Below are 12,664 nucleotides of genomic sequence, written 5' to 3' on the forward strand. Positions count from 1 at the left end.
TTTCCACATCCTCTGTCACTAGGTTGCCTCCCTCATTCAGTAAGGGGCCCACGCTTTCCTTGACTTTCTTCTTATTGCTAACATACCTGAAGAAATCCTTCTTGTTACTCTTAACATCTCTTGCTAGCTGCAACTCCAGGTGTGGTTTGGCCTTCCTGATTTCACTCCTGCATGCCCGAGCAATATTTTTATACTCCACCCTGGTCATTTGTCCAATCTTCCACTTCTTGTAAGCTTCTTTTTTGTGTTTAGGATCAGCAAGGATTTCACTGTTAAGCCAAGCTGGTCGCCTGCCATATTTACTATTCTTTCTACACATCGGGATGGTTTGTCCCTGTAACCTCAATAAGGATTCTTTAAAATACAGCCAGCTCTCCTGGACTCCTATCCCCCTCATGTTATTCTCCCAGGGGATCCTGCCCATCAGTTCCCTGAGGGAGTCAAAGTCTGCTTTTCTGAAGTTCAGGGTCCATATTCTGCTGCTCTCCTTTCTTCCCTGTGCCAGGATCCTGAACTCGACCATCTCATGGTCACTGCCTCCCAGGTTCCCATCCACTTTTGCTTCCCCTACTAATTCTTCCTGGTTTGTGAGCAGCAGGTCAGCAGGTCAAGAAGAGCTCTTGGATGCTCAGAACAGGAAGCAGCTTAAAAGCTCTGGCGGAGGGGGGTCCCCGCAGCCACAAAGCAGACACAGCCTGGGCAGTGATAGCGTGGGCTTGATCGCCTGCACCCAACACATGCAGCTGCACTTGGATCGAGAGGCAGCGTCTGTAGGGGCCCGAGGGTTGGTCTGGACTCCGGAAATTGGTGTCATTACACCCGTGCAAGCCAATCAATGCAGACACGCTGCACTGGGCTAGCCCCTCTGCACTGGGGAGTCACACTGGGCTTATTTCATTGGGGCACCCCCCCGCCTTCTGCGGCTATATGCAGGGCCTCAGTTACAGGCCATGGCCGCTGTGATCAGGCTGCCTAACAGGGCTGTCAGGTGGGGTGGGGGCTGAGGTGCTCTCAAGGGCGCTGGGTGCCCAGGGCCTTCCCACGGATGGCAGTGGGGCTGGACAGAAAAGCTCCTCCTCCCTCTGCCAGACCTGAAGTGGAGAGGCCCCAGATTTTGCCCTCGGCTGCAGTCCCATTCAGCTGCTGTGGTGCCGTACTACCAGCGTGGAAACAGCCCTCACTGTTTCCCCCTTTTGCAGGAAGATGGAGCTGACACAATGGCCCTTGGCACAGAGAGCAGCAGGGGCCATGCACCGGGGAGGAGGGAGAGGTGTGGCCAGGGAGCTCTGTGCCTTGGCTGCTGGAAAGTCCTGTGGGGAGCCTTGCTTGGTGGCAGCCATAAGGCAGAGTAACCCATGAGGCTGCTCTAGCTAGTTCAGGGAACTGCTCTGCTCCTCCAGACTGCAGGACGCATCACACACAGGTCTTTGCCTCCCTGGGCTGGGCTCAGCTTGACCGATGCCCAGACTTCGGGCCTGGGGCTCGGATCCTCACAGGTATTCACATACCCACGTCCCGTTTAAATTAATGGGTGTTAGGATTTGGGCCAGGGTGTCTTAGTGTATATGAGAAAGAGTGAGTCTGAATGGCTCAAGGACAGTGCTGTGAGGCCTGAATCTTTTCCTGGGGGTACTGCTTGCCTCCCAAGGCAAGGAGGTGGGGGGTGTCCTGTGGCCTGCATCATGACTGCTCTGTGTACAAAGCATCCTGTTTATCCCATCTGAAATAGTTTTTCTTGGCATACGGAGCTCAGAAAAATTCCTCAGGAGTCTGCCAGCCTCAGGGCGGGGGCAGCTCCTTGCTTGCCCCCACCTCTCTGCTCTGGGAACAGAGCTGCCCAAACACACGTGTCCTCACCGCCTGGGTGTGGGTAAACAGCACCCGCCCAAAACACGCATGCGCGCGCACACACACACGTTATGCAAGGCAGGGCTGCAGGCCTGCTCATCCCATGCTAAAACACGCCACACTAGGCGGGGAGGGCAAACCCCTGCAAGAGGGCAGAACCGGGCAGTCTGCTGCTTCTGGGAGACCTGCTGGTTTGCTCTGGGAGATCTGTGGCCTCCGTTGGCTTCAGAACCCTCAGCCTGACATAGGGCCGAGCGCTTTCGGCACGGGAATTCAGTCTGGACCCTATACCCTGCCCCCACCCCTTCGGAGCCATTGTCTCTGTTTGAAATAACATAGCTGAGTATACAGAAGAGGAGGGCCCCCCTTGCTAAAGATTTACCATCCCTCCAGAGAACTGGTAATAGAGGTGTGACGCCACACCCGTCTGTGCGAGGGTCACTGCCAGAGGGGACCCAACCTCCAGATCTTAATGCATGATCTCAGTGACAGAGGGGCAGTAGATGCGGGGGCACTGACCACTTTCAACCGCACCTGCCACCCTGGCATGGCAGCACTAATCCTGCTCGGTTCAGAGGGGAGATTCGGGTGGGGTGGGGGGGGAAGGTGGAGAGCGAGCCCAGCTGCCCACCCCACACTCACGCAGCAGTGGCAGCCCCTGTCCCAAGGGGCTTGTCATGGGGTCACAGTGCTACTCAGGTGTGGCCCTGGAGGTAGTGAGTGAGTGGCATGGAGCAGGGAGGCAGGCCCAGACCTGCGGGACAGAGGCATCACACATACACCTAAAGGTCACTGCAGGGAGCAGTTCTCTGCCCTCCCCTGTCCCTTATTAGGTCCACCGCTGTACAAGCCTCTATGGATTGAGCAAAAAGACTCACCGCGGCTGGCCAAAGCTGTTGCAAGCTCATCGACCTCTCTGCAGCCCAGCCACCACTAGAGGGGGACAGGGAGCCGGCACGAGTGGGCGTGGCTTACAGATGCAAAAGATTCCACCCGCCAAGTCGTCAAGTCAAATTGGAGCATGTTCAGCGATGCCCCGCAGCTGTAGCGGTCTGGCAGCTGGTTGCTGGCCCATCTGAAAGGGGTTAGTGGCCAAGGGACCTCAAAATCCAGCCTCGCACTCGCCACTAACTGCCTGTCTTCATTGCCAGGCTCAGCAGAGAGGCCAGTGGGCGAATGGGCCACAGAAACGGAGCCTCGTTCTCACGCGAGAGCGTGTCTCTGGGTGGGGTGGATGGAGTTAGCAGTGCCACACTGGTGTGGGACTTCAGACTCCACCACCACCCAGCCCACGCTTTCCACCCGCCGTAGCATGTCGTCACAGCCCCAGAGCATTGGCTGACATGTTGCTCGCATTGGCCAAGCAGACTCAGCTTGATCCCCACCAGCGTTTAGCAGCGCTTCTTTATTCCTCATGTAATGGATGCGCCTGGGCAGGTCAGCTGTGGGGACTGAACTCAGGATCTCAAAGCAGGAGCCAGGGCTACTTGAGCTAAAGACCCTGGCTCACTACCAGATGTATTAATCTCTATAGGTGGTCTAGACACTAGAGCAGAGGTTCTCAAACTGGGGGTCGGGACCCCTCCGGGGGTCCCGAGGCTATTACATGGGGGGGTCGCGAGCTGTCAGCCTCCACTGCAAACCCCGCTTTGCCTCTAGCATTTATAATGGTGTTAAATATATAAAAAAGTTTTTAATTTATTGGGTGGCAGGGGTCGTACTCAGAGGCCTGCTATGTGAAAGGGGTCACCAGTACAAAAGTTTGAGAACCACCGCACTAGAGGGTGACACAGAGCCATTCCATGTTAGCTTCATCTTTCTGGCCCTTCTGTAATGAAGGTTGTTAGATGCCAGCTCCCCCAAGGCTGCTGCCTACTGTGATGAGGCTGCATGTCCAGGCCATGTTTCCAAATCGAGCAGATTCTCTCTGCAGCACATGGTCACTGACTCAGCTGGCACTCACTTGCGGATGATGACTCAGGATCACGTTGGAGTGCAGTGCCCCCCTGCCATTCCCCAGCCATGCTCCTCCTGACACAAGGTTGCAAAGAACAGAATTTCCAGCTGAGCTTATTTGAAAGTCTGGTTCTGATTGTGATGGATGCTCAGCAGAGCAGCGGGGGGAGCCAGACTTTTGATTTGGGGGGAAATCTTATGATTGCAAAATTTGTTTGGGCTCAATCTGAATGCAACCAAAAGATTTAGAAATTTCCTACTAAACAAAATTTCCCCAAAGCCCTTAATTTTGGGTCAAGCAAAAGGTGTTATATATATTATATAAAATCAAAACATGTTGTTTCAATTTTTATATTTTAAAAGTTTTCAAAATAGAAAAGAATTTGCAAAAATGAAAAGTCATCCCACACAACCGACCAAAATCAAAACGCTCTGTTCCACAAAATGTCCAAGCGGAACATTTCATCCTTGGCAAAATGCTTGTTTGCCATTTTTTTCTCCCAAAACAATTTTTTTAAAAAAAATCAGCACGTTCTCGTGGGATGTTTCAGTTTTGAGGAAACAGTGTTTTCTGATGGCAAAATGTCCATCAGAACATTTTCATCCAGCTGCTGTCTCACACTCAGTCCCTGGAAATCTGACCAGGAGTTCTTCGGAAAAGCTCATCACAAATGACTAAGAATTTGCTTACAACTGTGTATGGAGCAATCACAATTCATGTCTGGGTCACAAAGGTCACGGCATTAGAGTTAAGCTTTTGGACAACCCGTGGGTGAGAAAGGGCTCTGCCTGTCACTGATCAATCAAGATTAGGGGTGTCGATTAATCACAGTTAACTCACGCGATTAACTCCGAAAAATGAACTGCGATTTAAAAAATTAATCTCAATTAATCGCACTGTTAATGGAATACCAATTGAAATTTATTAAATATTTTTGGATTTTTTTTCTATATTTTCAAATATATTGATTTTTATTACAGCACAGAATACAAAGTGTACAGTGCTCACTTTATATTATTTTTATCACAAATACTTGCACGGTAAAAATGATAAAAAAAAATAGTATTTTTCAATTCACCTTATACAAGTACTGTAGTGCAATCTCTTTATCGTGAAAGTGTAACTTACAAATGTAGTTCTTTTTTGTTACATAACTGCTCTCAAAAACAAAAAAAATGCAAAACTTTAGAGCCTACAAGTCCACTCAGTCCTACTTGTTATTCAGCCAATTGCTCAGACAAACAAGTTTGTTTATATTTACAGGAGATAATGCCGCCTGCTTATTATTTACAATGTCACATGAAAGTGAGAACAGGCGTTTGCATGGCACTTTTGTAGCCGGCGTGGCAAGGTATTTACGTGCCAGATATGCTAAACATTCATATGCCCCTTCATGCTTCGGCCACCATTCCAGAGGACATGCTTCCATGCTGATGATGCTCGTTAAAAAAATAATGCGTTAATTAAATTTCTGACTGAACTCCTTGGGGGAGAATTGTACGTCAGCTGCTCTGTTTCACTCGCATTCTGTCGTATATTTCGTGTTACAGCAGTCTTGGATGATGGCCCAGCACATGTTCGTTTTAAGAACACGTTCACAGCAGACTTGACAAAACGCAAAGAAGGCACCAAATGTGAGATTTCTAAGGATCGCTACAGCACTTGACCCAAGGTTTAAAAATCTGAAATGCCTTCCAAAATCTGAGAGGGACGAAGTGTGGAGAATGCTTTCAGATGTCTTAAAAGAGCAACACTCCGATGCGGAAACTACAGAACCTGAACCAGCAAAAAAGAAAATCAACCTTCTGCTGGTGGCATCTGACTCAGATGATGAAAAGGAACCTGCGTCGGTCCGCTCTGCTTTGGATCATTATCGAGCAGAGCCCGTCATCAGCATGGAATGGTGGCTGAAGCATGAAGGGACATATGAATCTTTAGCGCATCTGGCATGTAAATATCTTGCGATGCCAGCTACAACACTGCCATGTGAACACCTGTTCTGACTTTCAGGTAACTTTGTAAAATAGACGTGGGCAGCATTATCTTGGTTAAATTTTAACCAAACTTGGTTGTCTGAGCGATTGGCTGAAGTAGGACTGAGTGGACTTGTAGGTTCTAAAGTTTTCCATTGTTTTATTTTTGAAGGCAGTTATTTTTTGTACATAATTCTACATTTGTAAGTTCAACTTTCACGATAAAGAGATTACACTACAGTACTTGTATTCGGGGAATTGAAATATACTATTTCTTTTGTTTTTTACAATGCAAATATTTGTAATCAAAAATAAATATAAAGTGAGCACTGTACACATTGTATTCTGTGTTGTAATTGAAATTAATAGATTTGAAAATGTAGAAAATATCCAAAACTATTTCAATAAATGGTATTCTATTATTGTTTAACAGTGCGATTAATCTCGATTAATTTTTTTAATTGCCCAATTAATTGCGATTATTTTTTTAATCACTTGACAGCCCTAATCAAGATGCACAGATGCTGAACCCGAATAGCTTGTTCTTCCTAGTTCCAGCCCCCATCCCCATTTCTTTCTGTTTCCCCCACTCATTCTAAAATTAATAAAGCTTGTTGAAAATTAATTGTTTTTTTTCTGCTGGAATTTAAAAAAAAATCCATTTGTTTTATTAAAAACATTGATGTTCAGGTTCCCCCCCCCTTTTTCTCTCCCAATTTTCTCCCTTCCTCCTTTAAAAATGAAGAGGGAAAAGAGAAAAAAAAAAGGGGGGTGGGGGGGACACTTTGACCAAAACAAAACTTTTCATTTGGAATAAAAATGTCCTTTTCCATCCAAAACTATTGAGTAGCTCTATAAAGTAGATGGTTACTCGAGGAATGTGGGGGTTTTTATTTGGCCTGCGCAAAGAACAATAATCGTAACAGTTACTAATATAATCTCTCTCTCCCTTGTGTGTACTGCACAAATACCTGTAACAACCTTAGTTGCATGCTTGACATTAAAAGAGAGAATCACAGTTCTGCAGTGAAGAGCAGCCTGATCTGTCTCCCCTTGACTCCAGCGGGCTTTGGGCCGGGCTCTGTATGCATAATATACAAGGCAGATGGGGAGCGCGTTTGTACAGCACCTAGCCCGGGGGGGTCCCTGTATTGCTAGGCACTGCTGCAATACAAATCAGAATAATTATTCAACAGAAGCCTCATGGTTAGAGAGTTTGTAGCCAGATTTGGGCAGGTAGGCTCTGCTCCAGCAAAGCCCTGAAGCATGTGCTTAACGTTAAGCATGCGAGTTGTCCCATTGAGTTGAGTGGGCCTACTCATGTGCTTTGGGCTAAGCATGCCCTTCAGTGCTTTGCTGGCGTGGGGTCTCTCGGGCAATGCAGATTGTTCCCTATTGTCAGGGCTGGAAAAAGTGACCTCCCACTTGCTAGCCTGAGGACCAAACGCAAACCCAGGTGGAAAGAAAGCCAGCGCAACTGTAACCCACCCTCCTCCTGGGGGTGGTGCTCTGTCCCAGCCAGCCACTTAGAGAGAGTTCAATGAGTCTGCTCTACAGCCTTAGCTAAGAGCCATCTGGCTTTTAGCTCATGTATTTAACTCTAGAGGTCCCAGGTTCGATCCCACCCGCCGACAACCGGGGTCCGTTGGTGTTACAAGTGGGGGCTCGTCTGGGATTTGAACTGGGAAGTCTCTGAAGCGCCGAAGGCGATTCCTCAGCTAGGGGAAGTATGTAACCCCCACACCTCCTGGTACTATCAAGTGGCACCAAGACCACGTAGAGAGAGTTAAATGAGTTTGCTCTACAGCCTTAGCTAAGGGCCCTATGGCTTTTAGCTCATGCAGTAGAGGCTCATGCATTTAGCTCCAGAGGTCCCAGGTTCGATCCCACCCGCTGACGACTGGGGTCTGTCGGTGTTACACAACCTCCAAGACCACGCCCCTTACAGTGTAAAGGCATAAAGCAGCTAACGGTGGACCAAGTCAGTGGAAAGATAGGTATCAGGTTGGGCCCAGACATAGTTGCTGTATTTGATTGTGACATGCTGTCATTCAACAGCAACAGTGAAAACTCCCAAGGCCCTGGTTAGTTTTCTCTGCTGCAGCCAGCTTGGCATAGGCATGAGTAGTGCGACAACCTGTCTGCAGGCTCAGGAGGACATCACCCAGTTTAAACATTGCTGACCTTTTCAGGGTTCTCATTACTCCCGGAAGGGGCTGGAAAGGAAGGACACCCGGGGATGTTTTTGATTGGCTCTGCAAAGACTTACCCCCATGGGTAACTTTACTCATGTGACCCAAACGACTCTGGTGACCTAACTTACTCCTGGGTGTCTTTTCAGAAGGGACACTGACATCCCTGCACTATAACAGAGAACGGAGAACGTTAAGGGGGGTTATTCAATCCTTGTATGGTTTGGCTGGGCCCCAGTCCTGGACTATGTGCTTTTGGGACATGAACCAAGTGAGTTGTAGACAGTTCATTGTCTTTTCACTGACCTCAGTGGGCTTTGGATCAGGCCCTCAGTTTCCAGTTTATTTAAAGACAATGAAGATAAGGATTTTAAAAATTACACTGCAATAAAGAGTCTAATCATCACAGCTAATTACACATAGGCGCAAATCACTAAATAAATGTAAGTATCTCTTATCTGTTAGAGCTGATTGAATTATCTGTTGTGTAAATTTTATCCTATGAATTTGGGCATTTTCCCTTTGGCTAATTGATTTGCAGATAAATGATTTCATGAGTTCAGCCAGCTGCCAAGGGCCTTGGATATCATGGGGAGGAATGTACTAGAGTCCACAATTCAGCAACGCACTCTAAGCACATGCTTAATTTGAGGCATTTGCTGAAATCCATTCCGATTCAGCAAAACACTTAACTTTGACACATGCTTCAGTCCCATTGAAGTCAATTACATGCTTCAGAGCTTTCCTGAATCGGGGCCTAAATACCTATGGTAGGTTAGACAGATGCTCAAAAGAGAGTCAGCAAATAATGCGTGACACGTTTTTCATTGTCACTTGTCAAATGCAATAATAAATGTGGTCACAAAGGGAGCAGCTCAGCTCTCCATCTTAAGTGTTTCAACTGGGTTGACCTTGAAGGTAGGTACCGCCTGCCCCTTACATCTGCTAGTCACAGATGTACGAACGCTCCTTTTCCGGAATGAAGACTTGGCCTACCTTTTTGAAGAGCATCTAGAACATTGAGCCCTCCCGTTGCAGCTGGGGTCTCTGGGGGTATATCTTCACAGCAGTCAGAGGTGTGATCGGGGCACGGATAGACAGACCTGCACCAGCACAGCTAAAAATAACAGCGAGGACCCGGCTGTGTGCGTATCAGCACTGGCTAGCAACAGGAGTACAAACCAAGGGTCCCCAGTGAGCTTACACAGCCCACACTGAAGCCGGTGGGGCTGCATATTCACTGCTATTTTTAGCTTTGCTCACATGGTTAAAGCTAGGGCAGGTAGGGCTCCTGCTGCTGCAATCACACCTTGATTAGACAGACCCTGGGAGCTACTGGAGTAAAAATAATCGTCATCCTACCCCTGAGAGTTTGCGGGATCAGGATTTTCTTTAGTAAATATTTATTTCCCTCCCTCTGACATTCTAACAAATCCACAGCATTTTCCTCTAATTCTAATTGACCTCAGGCGGTAATGATCTGTTTTCACAGCGACCAAGATCAACAAAGAAATCTTATCAATTAGACTGAAGAATGTACAGAGAATTCAAAGAAGGGGACTGGCCGTCTGGTATGCTTTGGGCCCCCTCCATGGGAGCGCAAGGCCCTGCCCACGCAAGGCTTTGTAGCTGCCTCGAAAACAGTTGTCAAATGCCCTGACAGCCAAACCTGGCTGAATGCGGCCGTGCTCCGCCCAGCCACAAATGATGGGACTGCCACCTGCAGAAATGGGGCTGGATGCTCCAGGAAGGGGGGGCTCAGGGCTGGCTCCCCAGCAAGGGTTCTACCAGCACAGAGGTTGTAAAGAAAACCAAGCCTTGCCCACAGAGCACGTGGAACCCGTGCCAGTGACAGGTGCATTAGGAAACAGTTCCCAAGCAAAGTGCTGCCCAGGTGCAGACAAAAGAGGAAGGATGGTCCAATGGTTAGAGTGCTAGCCCAAGACAGGGGAGACTCTGGTTTTCCAGCTCTGTCATAAGGTTTCCTGCACAGCTTGGGACTTGTCTGCACAGGGAACGTTAGCAGCAGAATGATACTGCTGTCGTTATAGCAGCAACGGTACAGAGGTGTCATTACACGGGTCAACGTCCCCGTACAGATAAGTCCTAAGAGAGTGAAACTATTCAGGTGTGCAGTGGTACTCAGCAATTGTTTCAGAGCCTGGTTCTGCTCCTACGCCATGACATAGACGGAAGTCAACGGGACCAAAGCATGTGCTCAAAGGTAAGCATGTGCGTAAGGGTTTTGCTGAATCCAGAAGCTTTGAGCAGGTGCTTTGCTGAATCAGGGGCTTAGTGTGGACAGGGCTGAAGGGCAGAGAGTAGAGTCCTTACCCATTCAACACCGAAAGCAAGTGGAGGGGGGACTCCTAAAATCTGATGTCCCTCTTTATTGTTTATGTTTGAGCCAGGGCAGGATGGGAAGAAGACAAGGTCCCTGTCCCTACGAGCGCATGCCCTGGGGGTCTGGATTCTGCAAAACAGGTGTAGGCCCATGGGAGCAAACAAGTTCAGTGCCTCATGGGAGTCAGCATATGGAGACCCAAGCCTTAAGTGGGTGACACACAGATGAAGGAGGGGATGCAAAGGGGCGAAGGGAGCAAGGCTGAAAACCCATCTAGTTAGGGCCAAGGTATTTTCTTGTTTAATTATTTAGCTCTCCCCCCGGCTGCGACCTTTGGGAAGGGCTAACCCCCAGCCATGGGTTGTCTCCAGCCTCCCCCGCCCTGGCGCATGGAGAATCTGATGCAGGGAACATGGACAGCACCTGGCGCTGGAGGTCCCTGAGCCTGACTGCAGCTGCGGGCGCTACCTCCTGCAGTGAGATTGCTAATGATTTGCAAGCAGCACCATGGCCCTGAAATGGGTGCAACAGGCGAGGCCAAGACGCGGCCCCCAAACCGCAATGGACCTTCCCTCCAGGAGCTGGAGCAGGACACCTCTGCTGACTGCCCAGGCTGCCTGCCCTCCACAATCCCATCCCCTGTCTCAAGCCTACTGCAAGGAGAGGGGGGCTCCTGTGGAACACTGTTGCCCCCTGATGGTCATGAGTGAAATGACCGGTAGCTGAGAGAAGGACAAAGCGGCAGGAGGGGATTGTCTTTAATTGGAAAGCAATTTCCCCCCTTTTAAATCCTGATGATTTAAAGCACCTGCTGCACTCAGGATTCTGGGCTGCTTTGAGGGCCAGTGCAATCCCTAGCAGCCCCAGCGTCGGCTGTACTTTGCAGTTCAGAGCAGCTCAGAATCCCCTTGCCACACCCTGAGCTGTGCACTGGGGCAAGGGCCTGGCTGCGTATGGCAACCCAAGACGGTGCCTGCACAAAGGGATTTCTCTCCTGGTTGTTTGCAGATTGTTTACAGTCCCTGCGTGGCTGGAGCTGTGGCAGTGAGCAAAATCCTTCCCGAAGTTCCCTGATTTCCAGTCCCCTCCGCCCGCCTGTCCTTTAACCGTGGCCCATTTTGCCCTCGTTCCCAATGGACCAGAGACGGGAGGCTGCTGAAGGAACTCTGGCTTTTGTGCAGTTGTGCTAGGAGGAGATGCAGCAAAACAACCGTAACAGTCCTTTGAAACCCCTGGGAGCCAGTGGGGCATGGAAGGGCTGCCAGGTTTTGACCCCCTGCCCCAGCTCTGCCCCCTGCTGTAGAGAACAGTTGGGAAGAGAAGTGGTCACAAAGAGCTCTTTGCTGCTTGGGGGAATCTCTCTGCCTCCCGGTTCAATAGGGTCTGGGCCCGTGCGTATCGCCCCCTCTGCGCCTCACTGAATGAGGAGCTGTCTCTGATCCCAGCGCGAGGGGCTCACCTGGAGAGCTGGTTATTTAGGGGTCTGTTTTACAAGAGGAGTCACAAGCAGGGAAGAGTTCGAGCTAGCGCATGGAACCAGTTCAGCGGGGCCGTGGCACTGCAGGTGCAACACCTGGTCTCTGCTCTGGCTCCTCTGGGGACTGGCCCACGCAGGGTACAGAGGTTTATGGGTCTGCGACAGGCTGGGAGTCCAGGCTGTTGCTATGATTCATGTTTTCGGCCTCCAACGTCCTGCCTTCATCCTTTGCTGGTGACACATGCTTCTCTCCCCCTACGCATGGCAGCCCCAAGGGGGCTCAGTCCTGATCAGCAGGGGCAGCTTCCCCTCACCCTCCGATTTGTAGCTCGTCACTGGTCAGAGCAGAACATCAGTGGTTAGGATGATTATTCCTGCTCTTTATTTACATTGCACTAGAGCGGAGGGGCTCCAGTCTCAGACCAGGGCCATGCTCTGCTCTGGCCCCATTGTGCCAGGCTCTGGCCAAACATACAGGGAGAGACAGTCTGGGGAGCTTCTAAGCTAAATAGGCACCGTGGAAAGGAAACAGAGAGGTGAAGTGACTTGCCCAAGATCACACAGCAGGGCAGTGGCAGAGAGAGGAATAGAACTCAGATTCCCAGTCCAGTGTCTTCTCCATTCGATCCCAGTGGCTGAAAAAGCAATTAAACCCAGAGAGAGTTTTTCTCTCAGCTCTCGAGCTGACTCCATTCTGAGGCTCAGAGGAGCCCCGCATTTGCTGAGGACCCCATCTGAGCTACACCCTTTCGATGCTTCTCGGTGGGGGGGGGGGGGGGGGGGGGGGGGGGGGAGGGTATTTGTAACTAACGTGTGGCACTGGAGGATGCAGTTACTTGTTTGCCTGGAACTGATTCATGCAGGATAACATTA

This window comes from Chelonia mydas, chromosome 16, assembly GCF_015237465.2.
Source record: "Chelonia mydas isolate rCheMyd1 chromosome 16, rCheMyd1.pri.v2, whole genome shotgun sequence".
Taxonomy (NCBI): Eukaryota; Metazoa; Chordata; order Testudines; family Cheloniidae; genus Chelonia; species Chelonia mydas.